Source organism: Sceloporus occidentalis, unplaced genomic scaffold (assembly GCF_023333645.1).
Source record: "Sceloporus occidentalis isolate IW3139 unplaced genomic scaffold, rSceOcc1.0.p SCAF_2, whole genome shotgun sequence".
In the NCBI taxonomy this organism is placed as follows: domain Eukaryota; kingdom Metazoa; phylum Chordata; class Lepidosauria; order Squamata; family Phrynosomatidae; genus Sceloporus; species Sceloporus occidentalis.
In genome coordinates this window covers 165,840,136-165,860,697 of record NW_028316982.1, presented here as the reverse complement: position 1 = coordinate 165,860,697, position 20,562 = coordinate 165,840,136, and positions in this window count along the sequence as shown.

Sequence of the window (20,562 nt, the reverse complement as noted above, 5' to 3'; positions counted from 1 at the left end):
CGGCACCAGAACATCATGTCCGCGCCACCCTGCTTGGAGGCGGCATGATTGTGATGTCCTAATGGCAGCGCCCATGTAGAATGGGCGCCTCCATTTTGTACGTACTGTGTACGTACTAAGGTTGGGAGCGTATGGAAGAGACGCCCCCAGGCAACCCTAGTACGTACACAGTACATACTAAAAGGTCCATGCAGAACGGGCCTAAGGCTTAAAGAAGGTCCCATGACACCATGCTATTTTGATTTTTTTATCCATGGATTCAACCATCCATGGCTTGAAAATATTACAAAAAAAATAATATCCAAAAAGTAAACCTTGATTTTACCATTTGGTATAAGGGACACCATTTTTACATCACTATATTTAGTGGGACTTGAGTGTCTATGGAGGGTCCTGGAACCATCCTCAGTGGATACCAAGAACCCACTTAATTTTGCATGAACAATCTTGAAGGAACTGTGTTTCTTTGCTTGGGAAAGAGAGGCTAGTACAGTGGTGACTGGTAGGTCCCATATCAAGGGAGTGGTGAATCCATTTTGGGGTTCAGTCTCTGCAGTGCTATACTTAATTTGTAGATAAGGTTCAGCACTTTGGAGAACTTCTTAGTCTGGACTACAGCCTGTAGTGTATTCACCATCCCACTGGTATCACAAACACTGGCTAAACAAAACAGTAGGAAAATTAAAATACGTGTGGAGCTGTCACATACAAAAGAACAAAGGCTTTTTCTTCTGCTGTCTTAGAGGACATGTCTGTCTAGTGCAAGCAGTCTTCTGTGACAGGAGGGTACATATTGGGTGAAACATCATGACATTTGGTACAGTTCAACAATGCAACCAGTTACTTGGAGGAAAAATGGGGCCCCCTTGCTGGAGGTCTTCAAGTAGAGGCTCAAGAGTCATCTGCCAGCAATATTCCTAACTGGATTTCTTGCACTGAGAAAGAAGTTGAATTAGATGCCCACCATGCCCCCATTCAATTTTGTGGTTCTATAATAAGGGCCAAAATAGCATATCCACTTACTAAAATTAGAGTCCTCTAGATGAGCCCTAAGCTAGATAGCAGCAACAGCCAATGTAAAGTGCTGGTTGCTTGACTGCAGCAGTTTCAAATATATCACTGAGCTTCATAAGCAAGAAAGGGGAAATGTGCCTGTAGGCATAATCATTTTTCTCCTGTATGGGAGAAGGAAGAAAGTACCATGGGAAAAATGTTCTTCATGTTCAAATAAAATAGTTCTGAAACCATATCAATTAAAGAAATGGAAATTTAATTTGAAATGTTTAGTTATTGCAATGTAAGCAGCGTGACTGTTTGGTCGTTTATAACCTGTGGAAACATCCATTTTAGAAAATGCATTTTATCCTGTGAATCCTTATAAGTGGAGGCTATTTGTCTTTTTATGTTTATGTTTGTAGGGCACTGCCTTTCTTAAAGGCATTGACTGCCTTTCTGCACTGAAATTCTAACTTGCCTTTCATAGCAGCTAATGCTATTGAAAACATCCAGTGAAGCAAATATTAACAGGGTCCAAACCAAGAGAAAGGGAACATGCTGAAGAAAAAAATAAAATAAAAAGTTGACCTTAAACTACTTGGTTTAGAAAATGATGGTCCAAACAAACACATACCCATACCCATATCCATACACCACACGGCAATTTCTATCTTTCCTGCTGTATGAAAACTGGAATCTTTACAATGAGGGTGGCCCTAGAGATATGTTGCCCCAAAACTCCCATCAATCCTAGCCGGCCTTTATTAGTGAGGGGGGTTATGGGAGCCATTGCTTTAATACATCTGGATGATAACAGCTGCCCACCTGTGCTTTATAATGCAGAGCAGTGGCTCCCAGACTTCCCTGCTTAGAACAGTAACATCCAAAATCCACCAAACAGTGATATTGGGCCAACCAAATACATGTTGTAAGTCTTCGAAAAATACATGCAACATATATATTTTTGCATTTGGTTAGCCCAATAAAGATATCACTGTTTGGTGGATTTTGGATGATATTGTACTTTGCCACATGGTCAACATAGCTACCTCTGGATATGCCCTGCTTAGAGTTAATGAAGAAAATTCCAGGGAAAATACTGGTGGAGCATTTCCCCCAAAAACTATCTAACAAGGGTAGTACAAATGCCATTTGACTGCACATTCTGAGTGATGAGAGCAGACTCTCAATGTGAGAGCTGCCCATCCTGCTCCATTTTAATTAGGTATGTTGGGAGAAGAGTAGAGAGGACCATTTCCCTTATAATGTTGCTCTGATGAGCCTTCCATGCAGCAGCAGCAGCAGCAGCAACAAGCTATATCATTATGTACATAACTGAATCACCACATACTTTCATCTGTGGGATAGAGAGCGGTGTGAGTTGAAGGGCTAGAAAATAGACTAACTTTAGAAGGGTTGTGATGTATCAATATTTTCCTGATGATACAGTTAACCTTGTGCATATTTATTAACAAGTAAGCCTGCAGTAGGCCTTATTGCAAAGAGAGGCTGAGAGTACAAGTCAAATATCTAGTCCAGTTCTCCAGACATTAGTAGATGTCAACTTTATTTTCTCAAAGCCTGTTCCATCATTTTTCTTACACACACACCCCGCCCCAAAAACCCTATGAAGGATGAAGTGAATTGTACTACACCTTTTCATTTCTAGTATTAGGACAAGGGAGGGAACAGTGCAGCCCTTAAAATGTTGACTGCAATTCCCAGTGTTTCTCACTATTGCCTGTCTTGGCTAGGGAGATGATAGTTACAATCTACCAATAATTTCAGGGCTGCATGATTCCTATACCTCCACTGGAGACTGTCCATCTGGAAGGACCATAATACAGTGAGAATGTATTTTTTTATTACACTATTGATATAGTTGGTTGATTTAAAAAGAAAAAAGATTATGAACAAGCTCCCTTGCTGAGTTAGTGCAACATATAGACCAGAGCGGGACAAAGGGCAGTTCATGAGCCCCAGGGCCCCCCAGGGGTCAACAATTTCTTTCCTCCAAAATGCCCCAAACCGATCTCTAAGGAGTGTACAGTGCACTTATACCACATTTGGAGCTCCCCCCACCTTTTTTAAAGTGTCTTAAAATGTCCAAATGCCTTCTAGCAGTCCAGGACAGCCCAAAAACATGTTCCCATGTGCCCTAGATGGAGTCTGGGAGAGGGAAAAATCCTTTCTTTCTTTCTTTCTTTCTTTGAATGGGGGCAGGTGCAGGGGCAGGTGTGGTGAGAGTGCAGACCTCCAAGGTCTCCTAGGAAGATAATGTGGCCCCCTAGACTTCCCACCTGTCATAGAGATGGGTCTAAAATAATTTTTCATTTTATTGATTGAACAATTAAAACCCAGAAAGTTAATCAACCAATACCTTGATACTAGATTAAAATTTAGGCCTGTTACAGACAGGCCAAAATAAAGCTGCTTCGAGTCACTTTGGAGGTATGGTATTTCAATGATGCATGAGTCCTAAGAGTCCCAAAGCCACACCAAAGCTGCACTCCAGTCCTTAGGACCAGAGCGTGGCTTTGGTGCGGCTTTTGGACTCTTAGGATGCATGCATCATTGAAATACCATACCTCCAAAGTGACTCGAAGCAGCTTTATTTTGGCCTGTCTGTAACAGGCCTAAGTGTGCAAAACCTACTTGTTTCAGTTGAGAATGGCCAGCTCTACATAGGATTCCACTGTAAGATTTCACATTTCTTCAGACCCGCCTAGTAAATAAAGTAATATTTTAAAGGAATCTTACAAATATATAAAACTATGGTTCAATCTACACTGCAGAATTAATGCAGTTTGACACTGCTTTAACTGTCATGGCTTAATGCTATAGAATTCTGGGATTTGTAGTTTTGTGAGATATTTATCTATCTTTGTCAGGGAGCTCTGGCACCACAAAAAACTACAAATCCCAGGATGGTGCCATGACAGTTAAAGCAGTGCCAAACTGTATTAATTCTGAAGTGTGGAAGCAGCCAGTGACATAATGTAAGCCTGGGCTTCCCAGAAACAGTAGGGAAACATATTTTTACTGATGTAAATTAAGAACTCCTAAAGTAATAATGAAAATAGGGTTCATGAGCATGGACAGAAATCCTTTTCCTCAGCTTTGGATAACCAGAATGAATGCCTACACACATTTGATTAAAAGGTAATATGCCATTTCCAGTATTTCTAAAATCTAAAAAAAAAAAAAAAATCATTCAATGACCAATAAATCCTGCTTATTATTTTAGAGATCCATTCTGCACTGTAGCTAATTTTGTATATTTCTTTGAGTCATTTCAAAGGATGATTTTTAAAACTCCTAAGCTTCAGGTTTCTAACCTTTGAAACTTTTTAAAAATCCACCCTTGGCATTTTACTGTGCACACAATGACCTGCCAAGTTGCTCACACTCCATGACAAGTACAGGGCAGCTTTTCACATCGTAGCATCCTCCACGTCAGGTTTCTTGAATTCATTGTACCAAATGTGGCCTGCCAAATAATAAATCAGAGGTTTTGACGACAAGGTCCACAAAGGTGGCAGCAAAACCAGTGCAAGTCACAGGTCATGAAAATGCAACAGTATGTTCTGTCCCATAAACGGATGTGATTTCTTGAGGAGATGTGTCACTAGCAAACTCGGTGCTAGATTGGGCCACATCACATTAGAGATGCATTGTTCATCATTGTCCATCCACGATGCCTCTATGCAAACTTTAGTGATGGATTCAAGTAGCCCAGTGGTTCCCAGACGTTTTACCTTATGACTCCCTTTACATCTACATGTCGATGTCACTCCCTCCCCCCCCCCACGTAATGTAGTATATGAATAAAAACCATTTATTTAGTGTGCGTATTTTCATTCACGCATTCATGTATATTCATGAATATATTCATGCAACAGTGTCTCGTCCCAAGAATGGTGGCAATGATGGGATGGGTGGAGGAAGAAGAAGTGACAGTTCAGGATGAGCCCCAGCAGAAGCCATGATCCAGTCATCTTCCATATTCTCTTTCCCTTCCTCCCTTAGCAGGGGCAGCTGCTTCAAGTGCCTTCCTCACCTTTCTCTTCCTCTCCAGGACAGAAAAGGATTGGGAAAAGTGGAGGAGGGATCAGGGCCTCCAAGTCCCATATTCCCCTTGAGCAACTCCCCCCTATCGGTCCCACCCCACAGTTTGAGAACCACTGAGGTAGCCCATTCCATTCACTCTATCATTTTGCTACATTCAATGCAAGATATACAATGAAAATCCATGAATGTTTCATACTGGCATATTGTTAGTATGGAGACTGCATAAGGAATAGGGATGTGCATGAACCATGATGAGGTATCTTATGCCCCATGGCCAAATCCTGCCCTCTCCTGGCCCCAAGCTAGCCTTGTGGGATTCACCAGATGGCCATACCCCATTCCCTACTGGTTTTGGTGGTTAACATTTCTATAGGTTCTTCCCCCATTCTGAAAGGATGAAATGCCTCTCTGAAGGCTTAAAAACTGGTTTGGAGATAAATGTATTGATTATTGGGATTATTGTGACAGCTAGTGTGGTGTAGTGGTTTCCATGTTGGACTATGACTCTGGAGAGTAGGGTTTGAATCCCTCCTCAGCCATGGAAATCCACTGAATGACCTTGGTCACATGCTCTCAGCCTCAGAGGATGGCAATGGCAAAGCCCCTCTGAAAAAACATGCCAAGAAAAGGATAGGGTTGCTTTAGAATTGCCATAAGTGTGAAATGGTGTGAAGGCACACAACAACAGCAACAATCTGGATTCTAGTTTTTGGCCCCTAGCCCCTGGAATGTGGTCTCTGATCACTTTTCTGCAACAGAATTTGTTTCTTAGGTTAGAAGTTTCCCATCGTTGATGTAAATAAATTGCCAAAGGATTTCTTGAAACAACTGTAAATTTCAGAGTAGAAAAGCAGATTTTACATTTCTTCAGGGAAGAACTTTGCATTGACCATGTTAATTAGTTGGCACATGAGGAGACTGGCTGCCATTTTATGGCTATCCTTTGTTTTGCTATATCTTTGAATTAACAAGACTGGATCCCACCTTGAGACGACATCTTCAAATATATTCGCACAATATTTATCCACTGAATTTTATTTCTTCTAAATCACAAGTTTTCAAAATAGCAATAAGGAACAATCAAGAAATAGCTGTTAACAACTCTGTATTCTACCTAAATACCAAAGTATTGAATCGGTTAACATAGCCATGTGTTCTCTATAAAATGAACATATTATCCACATTCATAAATTACATGATGCACACATTCCTGTATTTATGAAGGGTCCACACCCTCAAGTATGGGATTTTTAAGCATTTCATTCAGTCTATATAAAGTGAAAAGCTTTCCAACCCTCAAATGGGGGGGGGGGGGGCTTATAATAAAGGACACCTGCCCTATAAGTGGCAAGCTTTCTGGACCTCAGATAAGGTACATCCTTTATAATAAGGAATACCTGTTAATCTTAAGGTAACATAATAGAACTTAATCCTTTTAGTCTTCTGGTTACAAGGAAATCTGAAACTGGCTGTTTTTCTCCATTAGCTTGTGCGCCCTCTGCTGTTTTTCTGGCAAGCAAGCAAGAGGAAAAGTGCAAGGTGCATTGAAATGGAGCAATGACAACTTTGAGGCGGGGTACAGACCGCCGCTTTGCAGCGGTCTGGCACCGCCGCCAGAAGGTCCGCGGGGGAGCCGGAGCCTTCAAACGGCCCGACTCCCGCGCGGACCGAAAAAAGAAGCTCCAAAATGGAGCTTCTTTTTGCGTCGCGTTTGCGACGTAGCGAGGCGCCAGGGGCGCGCTCGCTACGTCAGCAGCGGCGCGACGCGTCTGGACGCTGTGCGTCCGATGCGTAAAGATGGCGGCGCCCATGTAGAAGGGGCGCCGCCATCTTGTACGGACGGAGTCCGTACTAGACCATGGGGCGTCTAAAAGAGACGCCCCTTTTTTAAAATGGGACGTCCGGAGGACGTCCCAAATGTCCGTGTAGAAAGCCCCTGAGATTTAATGTGCAAATACCAAGTCAAAGGATACAAGAGAATGTTTTTGCATGTATCTGTATAGTACAGTATGAGTTTCTCTGATTGACTAAAGTATTTGAAAAACACATGAAGCTGTCACCAAAATTGTGAGTTTGGAAAAGTGAGACGCAGGAACAGATAAAAAAGCAACTAGTGTAACTCCACCTTGCTTTCTTTTTTAGCTTGTCCCACCCTGCTTTCAGATAGATGTGAGGATTTTTTTTTTCCATCAACAAAATATCCTGTGATAACAGTGGGTCCTTGATATCCACCAGATTTTTGTTTCAAGACTTCCCACGGATGCCAAAATCCATGAATGCTCAAGTCTGATTATATACAGTAGTGAAATAAAGTGGTGTGCCTTATAAATATTTTCAAGCCATCAGTGGTTGAATCTGTGGATGCAGAATCCATGGATACAGAGGGCTATCTATACCAATACTGAGTCATTCACAGTAAACTCCTACACATATTTACTCAGAAGTAAGTCCCTTTGTGTTCAATGGGGTTTCCTCCTTAATACATGTATTTAGTATAAATTTCGACTTTAACTATAAATATTAAAGAGCTAAGACAAGAAAGAAAGCAAGACAGGTGGGCTTAAAAAATGACAGAAAATCAATCTTCATGACTAAAGCAAGCATTTTGATTAAGATGATACCTCAATGCACTTAAAAAAATAGAAATATTGTGTTAATGTTTGCATAATGTTAATACATGTATTAGCTAAAGACACAAATACTCTATGCCTGAGTCCACTGCAACTTTTTATCGTGTCTGAAGACTGTAAATGGAACTAATTAATTTCTGGCATGTCTCTCCAATAAACCTCTGGAACACTTTTTGTGTTTCATCAAACAAGAAGCAGTAAGGGATTTCTGAAAAGAAACAAGCTCCCTTAAATGATGGACTATTGCTTACACACCCATCCAGCACCCTGCTGCTTTGGGGACTAACCGTTTAACAAGGTTGTCGGAAATGGCTGAATTCTTGATCACAGTTTCAGGCTGTCAAAGGTATTAAAATATTTCAATTCCTCGGGTTAAATTGTGAGTGTCATGTATGCAGCATAGCTTGAAGAATTCAGATCCTGAGTCCAGAGTCATCTGGTGTTGATTGATGGCCCTTTGTCACTCCGTTTTCTGGGTTGTGACCCCTGGAGACTCAAAAATGAACTTAGTCAAACATAACAGCATCCCTTGCTCAGTGAAGCAGGGATGCAAGGCTGAAAAAAACAGACCTTTCTGTCAAAAAATAAAATGCTTTGCTCAGAATGATCTGTCAGAGTTTCAGAGCTTCTGACAGGTTTAATATTCAATGCATTGTCCAGGAACGCTGACAAAGCTTTCTAGGGCATTTCTTTCCTATCAGAAAACAATTTTACATATTAATACTATTAAATTATTATTTTATAATAAGCAGCTTTTAGCGTTTTTTTAAATTCATGAAACAGTTGCATCGTTATTTTTTAAGGAAAGCTAGAAAAGTGCTGTTATAGCATAGTGTCTAGTGTTGTCTTCAGGATGCCTGTAAAAACAGCAGCATATATAAATTAAAAGCATATATAAATTGCTGCCAGGCTGATACAGGGCAGACAGTGAAGAGTGATGTAGCCTGAATTTCTAAGCATGTTTTAAACCTGTTTTATAAACAAAAATAATTGATTCATAAGAACCAGCATGGTATAGTGGTCTGAACATTGGACTATAGAGATCACAGCTTGATTCCCCATTTGGCCACGGAAACCCACTTGGTGACTTTGTGTGAGTCACACATTCTCAGCCCCAGAAAATGCCTTAGGTTTGCCGTAAATCGAAACAACTTGAGGGCACACAACAACAACAACAACAACTTGTTCACCAGGCTCTTCCAGCAGTAAACAAAATACAAGGAAGGTTGTTGTCACATATGCACACCTTTTTTTAAAGTTGTTGTCATACACGTCCCTTTCATAAAGAACCCTAAAGACTATACAGTCGGCCCTCCTTATACACGGATTTTTTATACACAGATTCAAGCATACACGGTTTGAAAATGTTCCAAAAAAGTATAAATTTACCTTGATTTTCCATTTTTTATAAGGGACACCATTTTGCTATGTCATTATATCTAATGGAACTTGAGCATACACTGATTTTGTTATACACGGGGGATCTTGGAACCAAACCCCAGCGTATAACAAGGGTCCACTGTAGTGAAAAGTTAGAACATCTGCTTATGAACCACACTTGTCTTCTGCTGTTCTCTCTCTCCTACAAAGTATGTGCATAGATTCCCATTATTATAATATCTGAACTTGCCCTAAAACTTGGGAGTAAAAAAAGGCAATCTTGTTCAAAGGTAAAGAACATCGTTTTGAATCAGTTCAGGAGAAACCGCCAGAACAAAAGATAGATGAGTTGTTGAAGCTCTAAGGTACTTGATCCAGGAGAAAAGGGTTCAAATGTGGGATTAGTCTTACCAGGCTACTGCTGAGAGACATCCATTTGAACACATTTTCAGTAAGCAGCATCCATTATCTGAAGAAGATGGAAGTGTCAAGAAACTGCACACTTGCTCATTATGACTCTACCACATGAAATGTCCAGTTTCACATGTAAAGAATGAAGTTATCATTATTCTAATCTTCACTAGCCAAAATGGGCTAGGAGAACTGGCACCAGTGGAGAGAGTATTAACCTCTTTTCCCATGAAAGTGAAAAGTCAATCAACAAGACAGCATGCCAGCAACTTGCAGCAATGGCAACTGGTATTGCTCTCCAAATCATTTTCTGCATTCATTCAGTCGATGGAGAGGGGGCACGTGCTTCCACATCCTGAAATCACTTCAAGCACAAGTTGTCCCTTCACAAATGTGATCATTCAGCTATCATGAGCAGGTGTTCAGTAATGGAGTGGTCGGCATTTGTAAATCAACCTTGTTTGACTCAGTAACCTCGAACAAGCTCTTCTTCATTTCACATGACCAAGGCAACTTTGAAAGATTTCTTTTCTCTCCACCCCCACCCCACTTTCATTTCCCTTTCTTTCCTTTCCTTCCCTTCCCTTCCTTTTCCTTTTTATAACTCAGTCTCATGCTACCCTGATATTTTATTTTCAGCTGGGATGCCATTAATACATTTTATTACAAGGTAAACTGCCTCAGTTGTTGACTTGTTACACAATTTTGCTATGTTCTCGGTCTCTTGGAAAATGCATTAATCACAATACTGGGACATTTGCAGCAAAGCTGGTGCTGTCTTTTGAGACCAAGGACGTCACAGGCAATGAACAACACTCAAGATCCAGAACACAAGCAAAGAATCCATCAACCTTGACCCACTCAGAATAACTTTTCATGGGATATATCTCTATTACTTCCCTAGGGTGCCTGCACATGCACATGGCTGCACAAACACTCTCTCACACACATACACTGTAGGGACACAAACAATACAACTTGTTTCTTGATTTAAACACTTCTCGGTGCTGTGCTATATATACTGTTCTTGACACTTCAATGTCATTTCTTCCTGCACCTGAAAGATACAATCAAGAACATGAAATATGACATTTACTTTAATCCCAAAAGGCTTCTGCCTGTCCTCTCTACAGTATTGCTGCTTATACTTTCTGATATACAATAGTAGCATGCTAATGTTGTGTGTGTGTGTACACATACACATGCACTTGTTGCTGTTTTCCTTCTTGGCAAGATTTGGTCACAGGGAATTTGCTTTTGCCTTCCTCTAAGGCTGAAAGAGTGTAACTTGTCCAAGGTCACTCAGTGGGTTTCCATGGCTAAGCCCTGGTCTCCAGAGTCGTAATCCAATGCTCAAACCACTATACCTCAATGGCTCTCAATACACACACACATATCTGTATATACCCTCATCTATTAAGAATTTGCTTTTATTTCCAATTTGGGGAAATGATACAAAGATGCAGAAGTTTCTTCCACGTTGAACAATTTCAGCAGTTGTATATTAAACTAAAAGTCAAACATTTGGCTTGTTATAGTAAACTTTCAGAATTTTACACACACACACACACACACACACACACACACACAATCTGAAAACGTTTAATATATGAAAGAATTTGCATATGAGGCTAAAATGAAGAATAAAAGCAGGATAAAAGCATCTTTGACCAGTACTTATCAGATAACATTATGACTGTCCTGCTGTCACCCTGTTACTTTTGTGCACCTTATCATTGATGGCCTAAACTGGTCAATGAGCTCTCAATCTTGCTATTATAGCCCAGGTATTTTGTTGCAGAAAGCCTCTTCAGTTCAATTCAGGCATTACAGCAGCCACATTTTAGGACGGAATCTGATTCTCTTCTTCTCTGCCCATCCCATTCACTATTCCAAGGCAGGCTAACTCTGTGCCTAGTCTGGGATACTATTTATTCATCATCATCATCATCCTTGCTGTGTTTGCATACTTATGGCCTTACAATAAAATAAAATAAAATAAACATAATTTTAATAGTTTTTCATCATTTTTGCCATAATTACAGAAACACAGCAAAATTAAAAATAAATACACCAACAGACATAGTGTTTTAAAAAATGCAATAGTGAGGAAGAGAAGAATCAGGCTACCTCATGGCTCCTCGTGGTTGTGATGCCAGAAGTGAAGTGAAGAGGCTTATCATACCTGGGGGACAATTTCCAAGCAGTCCAATTGTGGGAAAGAAGAGAGGTGTGATAAGAAATATTCTCAAAGTGGTATGTTCCTGTTTCCTTTTATAAAGCGATTACCATAAGACACAAGGCTCACGTGATGGTGTTTGAAGTCAAATGTCTGAGTTTTAAGTTTAATATACAGCTGTTCAGTGGGGAAGAAACCTCTGAATCTTCATATCATTTCTCCAGATTGGAAAGAAAAGCAAATTGCCTAGTGGATGAGCATTATGAAGATACTAAAATAATAGCTCCATGAGTCTCATAACTAGGGGGGCAGTCCCAGTCTTTATTTTTTAAAAATCTGCTCACACAGCCAATGGCATCACTCAGGTTGCCATCACCTGGTGCAGTAACTCATGGTGTCACCCCTCCAATTAATAATAATAATAATAATAATAATAATAATAATAATAATAAATTTTATTTCTACCCCGCCTTTCCAAAAAATGATCAAGGCGGCTTACAAAAGTTAAAAGCAGTTACAATACAAAGTAAAACAATTACAATATAAAAGTTAAAACATTACTGCATAAAATGGGAACAGGAATCAGGAGAAAATACACATGTCAAGGGCAAAAACAATCAAATCACAATAGTCCGGGGTCAGAAAAAGAAAGCAAGGGGCAGAGGAAAAACAGTTAACTAAAGTGGGAAGGCCAGCCGAAATAGGTATGTTTTTAAATTCTTTTTAAAAGAATCTAATGAGGCGGCAGAGCGGAGCTCTACAGGGAGCTTATTCCAAGAAAATGGGGCAGCGATGGCAAAAGCCCTCTGTGAGGTCCTCACAAGGTGTGATCTAGGAACCTCTAACAAGTTAGTCCCGGATGTTCGAAGTGTGCGGGGCGGACTATATGGGGAGAGGCGGTCCTCCAAGTACCCTGGGCCCAAGCCATTTAGGGCTTTATAGGTCAAAACCAACACCTTGTATTGAGCTCGGAAGCGAATAGGCAGCCAATGTAGGTCTTTTAAAATAGGTGTTATATGGTCCGACCTGGAAGTACCAGCGACCAATCTAGCTGCCATGTTCTGTACCATTTACAGCTTCCGAGTTTGGTACAAGGGTTGCCCCATGTAGAGCGCATTGCAGAAATCCAATCGAGAGGTTACCAAAGCATGTACAACAGTTTCAAGGTCCCTACAGTCCAGGTAGGGACGCAGCTGGCGTATCAGCCGAAACTGATAACAAGCACTCCTGACCGTCGCATCCACCTGAGAAGTCAGCTGGAGAGACGAGTCAAGGAGCACTCCCAAGCTGCGCACCGAGTCCTTTAAGGGGAGCGTGACCCCGTTCAGGACCGGATGACAAATCTCACCACCCGGAACTGGGGAACCTATCACCAGTACTTCCGTTTTCCCTGGATTCACACTGAGTTTGTTCTCCCTCATCCAGCCCATTACCGATGCCAAGCAGGCATCTAGAGGAGAGATGCCATCCTTCGTTACTGCATCAGTCGGAGACACAGAGAAGACTATCTGGGTGTCATCAGCGTACTGATAACACCGCGCCCCGTGTCTCCGGATGATCTCTCCCAGCGGCTTCATGTAAATGTTGAATAGCATAGGGGACAAAATCGCTCCCTGAGGGACACCAGATGTAAGGGCCCTCATATCGGAGCGACAGTCCCCCAGCTCCACCATCTGGGATCTGCCCGAGAGGTAGGAATGGAACCACTGCAAAGCAGTGCCCCCGATACCCAACTCTCCCAGGCGTTCCAGAAGGATACCATGGTTGATGGTATCGAAAGCCGCTGAGATGTCCAAAAGCACTAACAGCGACACGCTTCCCCTGTCCATGCCCAGACGGAGATCATCAACTAAGGCGACCATGGCAGTCTCAACTCCATAACCCGCCCGGAAGCCGGTTTGAAATGGGTCCAGAAAATCGGTGTCATCCAAGATCGATTGAAGCTGGAAGGCGACTGCTCTCTCGATCACCTTCCCCAAAAAAGGCAGCAGCGAGATGGGCCGATAATTATTATGAAGCAGGGGGTCTAAGGAGGGCTTCTTTAGCAGGGGTTTGACCACTGCTAATTTTAATTTAGATGGAAACTGGCCCTCACTTAGAGATGTATTAATTATGCGATGCAACATAGTTAGCACCGCATCTCCCCACTGTGCTGTCAGCCATGAGGGACAGGGATCAAGGGAGCAAGTCGTCTTCCTGACACTTCGAAGGATCTTGTCCACTTCCTCGGTACTAACAAACTCAAAGTGATCCAGTATAACAGGGGCCACGGACACTTTGGACACCTCTCTTACAGGGTCTGCATGAATGCTGGCGTCGAGATCAGCCCTTATCTGAGAGATTTTATCCGCAAAGAAGTTGTTAAAATCATCGCAGCAGGCTTTAGATGGTTCTAAGATAGAGCTCAGGGAGGGGGGGAGCTGAGTTAACTTCCTCACAACCCTGAACAGCTCTGCTGGACGCGACTCTGCGGACGCAATACGGGCAGCATAGAACGAATTCTTCGCTGCACCCATTGCCACTCCGTAAGCTTTCAAATGAGAGCAAAGGAGTGTTCTGTCGGATAAGCGCTGATGTCTTCACCAGTAGCGCTCTAGTCGTTGCACAGCCCGCTTCCTTTCCCTGAGATCTTCCGTATACCAGGGTTGTTTATTGGAAGCAGGCCGGAAAGGACGCTTGGGAGCGATACTGTATATAGCCCTGGAAAGATTACTATCCCAGATGTTGGTCAGAGCATCAACAGAATCGCCGTCAGTACCAGTCGTATACCCCTCTAGGGCTTCTTGGAACCTTATGGGTTCCATCAGCCTTCGAGGGTGGACCATCCTAATAGGTCCGCCACCCCCAGGGGGGATGAAGGTAGAAGCCTTGATTTGAGCCTCGACCAGGAAGTGATCCGTCCATGACAGGGGAGAGATATTAGAAATCTCTACCCACGGAGCCTCCATATCCGTACTGAAGATCACATCGAGAGTATCACCAGCGCAATGCGTTGGCCCCGAGACTAATTGAAACAGGCCCATGGCTGCCATGGTAGTCATGAACTCTCGAGCTGCACCTGTTGGAACATTACTGGCCTCGAAAGGGATGTTGAGGTCCCCCAGGACAAGAAGCCTAGGGGACTCCAACACCAGTTCCGAGACTAGCTGTGTCAGCTCGGCCAGGGAGTCTGTTAGCGCACGGGGTGGCCGGTAGACCAACAGAATCCCCAGACTGTATACCATACAGAATCCTTAGCATTGTTTTTTGTACTAAAGTTACTCATAAATCGTAATTTCCATATATCACTGAAGGTAATATGTAATAGTAATAGTTGTGACATAAACATCTGGCACAATTAAAATTATACTTTTAAATTGCAGTATTATATGCACGGCCTAAATGTATTTACATATACATAGTTTCATGTGAAAATTTTCAAGTGAACATTTGGTAAAATGTGATGTTTTTAAAGAATTGTTTAACTTAATTTTTAACATTAGTTTTAATTTGAAATTTTATTTTTTTTAAAAAAAAACTGGTCCCTCTCCTGTCTCCTTCTATAGAGCCTCACCCCACTCATACTATTTCTTCAGCATTTGTCATATCCCAAAGACAGATGTTTGGGGAGCAGTAGTGTCACCCTCATTTTGTGTATCACCTGGTGTGTTATACTCCCCATACCCCCTAGTGATGCCACTGCACACAGAGAGCCTTACACCAGCCTTCTCCAGACCTCTAGATATGTTGGATTACAATTTCTATCAAACCCAGCCAATTTGACCAAAGATTATTCTGTTGGAGAATAAAGAGGTCTATAGTACTACACACCTGGAGATCATATCATCTGGCAACTTCCACTGCTACTGCTGATCATCAGATCACCAAGGCTGTATCCACACTGCTGAAATAAGCTGGGTCGACACCACTTTAACTGCCATGGCTAAATGCAGTGGAATTCTGGGTAATGTACAATTCCCAGAATTCCATAGCATTGAGTCATGGCAGTCAAAGTGGTATCAAACCGGATTATTTCAGAAGTGCGGATGCAGCTTCTTATATTCCACTCAAGATATAACCAAGAGGTTTCATGAGTGGGGTTCACCAGACTTGGTTTGTGATCCTTAGGAGTTAGAAGAGCCAGACAAACTACCATCAGTTTATTTGTGCCACTTTGTCAGAGATTATACACTTCAGCATAAGGTGCTAAAATGAAAACTAGAACTGCTACTTGGTTGAATAAACAAATGGCTTTCCTGTAGCAGTTAGACCTCTCCACACAGTCACATAGGAGTATTCCAGAAGGAGTAACAGATGTGTTCAATTTTCTTATAAGGCATTTAAATGTTCCAGATGAAGACACAGTGTTTAAAAAGACAGACAACAGAGAAAGATAAAGGGAAAATCAGTCTCCTCCAGAAGGCTAAGGGGCACGAGGCAAGAAGAAGAAGAAAAACACACACACACATTTTTAAATAAATGCTCAGAGAATCTTTCATTATTATCATTATAATAAGGATTTGACTTCTACTAATTTCTATCAACATTTTAGAAAAAAATTAAACATATTGTTTCTCCATCTATTATATGTGCTTTTTCTATAAAAAATGTGTCAAATAGTCAGAGGCTTTGCAAGAAGCCGAACAGACTGGTATTTTCTTTCTACCTTTTATTCCAGAATAATTCTATAATTAAGAGCGAAAAGGTTGTGTAATTTCCCACGTAGATGCCATGGCTCAAAACCCTTAATAAGTACTTTGAATGCAGGAGGTATGCCCCTCTGTGTTCTTGTTCTTATAATCTGATATGCTCAAAGTAATGGCAAACTGAGAAAAGCACTTGTTATACGTATTTTTAAAGATTCCCCCGCCCCCAATATTCTTTTTGAAAATTCCACTAGTCTTCCATCTATTTCATAGGCTCAGAGACAAAGAACTGCCTTAGGTTCACCCAAGTACACAGGCATGCTCAGTGGGGTTTTAGTCTCTTTGAATACCAGGCCTCCCAGCCACAGTACAGTTCTTGAAAGCACACAGAGGTGTATCATTGTGTTACTACTTGTATTTGTCAGTTTCAAAGACCTCTTTGGTGCATGCAATTATTTTTGTGATTCTTTGGGTCTCCACTGTAGGGCTTATGCCATGTGTGATTGCATTTACACACATGCACACATATGCATGCTCATTAGGAATGATCACCTGGAAGGAGGCTGACATTTAGCTTGGTTTCCAAGCAAATATTTTGGAAACCTCAAGCAAAGCCTGGGAAAAGCCATATCATGAACAGTTTTGGGAAACAGAAGAAGGCGGCAGTAGAGTGTTAATTCCTTTATTAATCATGAAGCTAAAGCTTGGGAATACTATTTTTCACTAAAATGCCCAAATTCCCCCAGTCAGTATTCCTGCTGGGGATTCTGGGAGTTGGTTTCAAAAATAATTTCCCCAAGCTTTGTCCTCAAGGTTACTTAAGAGATTAATGCTATACTACCACCTTCTTCTGCCCTAAGACGTAGGACAACACCTTGGGTCAAGTGAAAGGTGGAAGCAGCTATGTCATGCCCACCATGGGATGCCCTTCCCAGTTGGTACTGGGTCATCGGTGAGGCTTTGGAGGTGTCCAGGCAGGCCACGACCACATCAGTAGGATGATTAATAAAAAAGTCACCCAGATTCCATTCTCATCTGGCTCTAGAACTGTGATTAAACTTAACAATGGTTAGATGAAGTAAGCCAGTTTAAGTAAGTTTGACATTGGCTTGTTTGAAACTAGGCATATTTATTATTAGTCATGTTGTCAGTAGAAACGACAACAAACAAAAGAAGAGGCGAGAAGAATGCAAGAGATATCTGGTGTTTCTTATATATGCTAGTTTAAGGTTCTCCAGGGCTCACTCACATCATGCTGAGCTATGCTTCAGAACAGGTGTGGAAAATGTTCAGTCTGTGGGCCACATTTGGCTCCAACCTCTTTTTTTACAGTACCTAAGACAGCCCCTGCTCTTGCCAAAAATGGATTAAAAACACCCCAAGGAAGTCAACTGGCACTTTTAGAAAAAGCAGCAGATTTGCACAAAACTTTCCCCAATACCTTGACAAACCTAGAAGTCACAACAAAGGAATGATTTCTGATAGCAATGTTTTTGGCAAACAAGGGGTGAGGTACACAAGAATGAAAAATGGCCCACACCATAGTTTGCCCATCCTTGCTTTAGCTTGGTATGCAAATATGTCTGCTCTGTAGGCTTTTTTGTGCTGGAGGAGCGGGAAGGGGAGGCTGATTGTATATTAACATAATTTGTATTTCAGTCTCTCACACAAGCAAAGAGGGGAAAAGGAGACAGACATCAGCAAGAGCAGGATTTCTACCTTTCTCAGAGGTCACACTGAAGTTGGGTGTCTTACCACCATAATGCAGTCATACTACATATTAGTCCTAGGCCACATGTAGGATTGCTAGCCAGCTAGGCAAATAGAAAATACAACTTCCCCTTTCTCCATAAATCTATTATTTACTGCTTCAGTTGCTTCGTTCCTCTTGCATTGGGGGAATTTTCCACAATCCTCTCCAGCTCCTTACTAGCTCTAACACTGCCAACTCTGATTGAAGGACTGTCACCATAGGGCTCCCCATTCCTCATAGCACCCATATTATGTATTTCATAAAGAGCACCTTGTTTTATGAACATTTCTTACAAATGGACTTTAATTATGCCCCCCCTCAGGTTTCCAGAACCAAAATCCATGTTATTAATGGAAGGTTGGCATCCGGCCTGATGTATGCCTGACCTTTCACTTGCACAGTACCTTTTTGAGAAACAATACCACAACAATAGACTGCTAAGTAGAGCATGATAGCAGCAGCATTTCATGCACTTACTTCTTTAGTGAGAATGTAGGGGAGAGCTGTAAGAAATCTAATGAGATACCCTCACCACCCCTGGGTACTACAATACGATCTATTAAAGTTGTGATGCCTCTGACAACCCATGCAGAGAATGGGGGAAATTACTGTAACATCTCAATCCAGTTAAGGAAATTGTAGGAGGAAGCATTGGGGAAGAACCACTGTTAACACAATGGCTGAACTGCTTATCACTTTTTATATGCCCTTTCTTAAAAAGTAAAATCAGCTATCACCATTATACAGTCAGTCCTCTGCATCCACAAATGCTTTATCTACAGATTTAATCATGAAAATATTTTTTAAAATAAAATTCCAAAAATCAAACCTTGATTTTGCCATTTTATATAAGGGACAACATTTTACTATGCCATTGTATTTAATAGAACTGGAGCATCCATGGATTTTGGTCCTGCAACCAAACCCCAACAGATACCAAAGGCCTACTGTATCTGTATCATCACCATCACCACCATTTATACTCTGCTTTCCCCCCAAACTGGTGTTCATGTGCTCATGTCCTTAGTCACGCCTTACATCCTTTGTCATGGGCTTATCTTCTTCCATCACACTAGAAACCAGCCCCCAATGTGATTCTTCCCTTTCCCAGTGGATACTCAAAGCGCACTTTGATTTTACCTCACCTTTAATCTTCCTTTCTTTTGCCTTGTCTTACTTTGTCATGATCTTCACAGGAGCTGTTTTAGGGCCAGCCCAACACATTTTTCTGCCTGAGAGGAAGCAGCAAACCAACCAACATGTCTGGGAGTTGAAGTTCAAAATCTTTTAAAGGGGATAGTTTGGGGTTTGCTGCAAATGAAGCAGGAGACACACAAAGAGAGGGAGAGGAGCATGCCGGGAGGCAAGCATTCTCTCTCTCTATCTCTCTGCCCTTGCACCAGCTGTTTGGTTAAGACATCTGACTACGAAGAAGGCTGGGTACTTATTTTACTTATTCCATGGCACTGGAAGTAAACTGGCCCCAAAGAACCATGGGAAATCTGGCAACAAATTCAAAAACAGGGAGAATTCTGTGAATAAAACGCAAGTAGCTTTCACACTACAGCAATTGGGCCAAAAAAGCGAATTCGTGAATGAAATGGAAATGAATTTCCAATATTTTCCCCAAAATGCTTATTTCCTGGTTCATGTCACTTTCTTGTTGAATTCTAAATGGTTTATTTGTTTGTTTATTTATTTGTTTTTATCCCTTCTTTCTCCCAAAGTGGGACCCAAGCCGGGTAACAACATACATTGTGTGAAAACCATGTGCAATTGTGCCTAATACGCTGGATAACTGCAGGTTCTGACCCTTTTAAACTTCAAATTTTCCCGATGTGATAAACTCCTTGGCAAGATTTGTTCAGAGGGGGGTTTGCTTTCCTCTGAGGATGAGAGAGTATTTATTTATTTATTTATTTATTTATTTATTTGCCACTTTTCTCATAGGCCAGGACCCAAGGTGGCTTCCATAACACATTAAAAACATTTACAAAAAGTTCAAAACAAATTTAAAAAAATTAAAACACTATAAAAGTAATTTTAAAAATATACAAAAATTAAAAGCAGATGAAATATACATTTACATTTAAAACAAAACTTTCCTGCTTAAGTATTGAGAAGTTTGCTTGAATAAGGTTATGATTTGCTCAAGGTTACCCAGTGGGTTTCCATGAATGAGTGGGGATTCAAACCCTGGTCTCGAGAGTCATAGTTCATTGCTCAGACTACTAACCCATGATGTCTACTCAGGCGGGTTACAAACCGCCATAAAGTACGAGCTCTGTGCGCACTAGGGTTAGGAAGGGCCGTATTAGGGTTAGGAAGGTTCTTACCTTCCTCATGGCCCTTCCTCCCAGTACGCGCGGAGTGAGTTGTAAATGGCAGCGCCCATCCACATGGGCACCGCCATTTTGACGTCTTGGACGCTGTGCATCCAGACGTGTCGCGGCGGAAGTGACACCGCGAGGGCGCGCTCCACCCCTTGCAGTGCCACTCACGCGTTTTGAAAAGGAG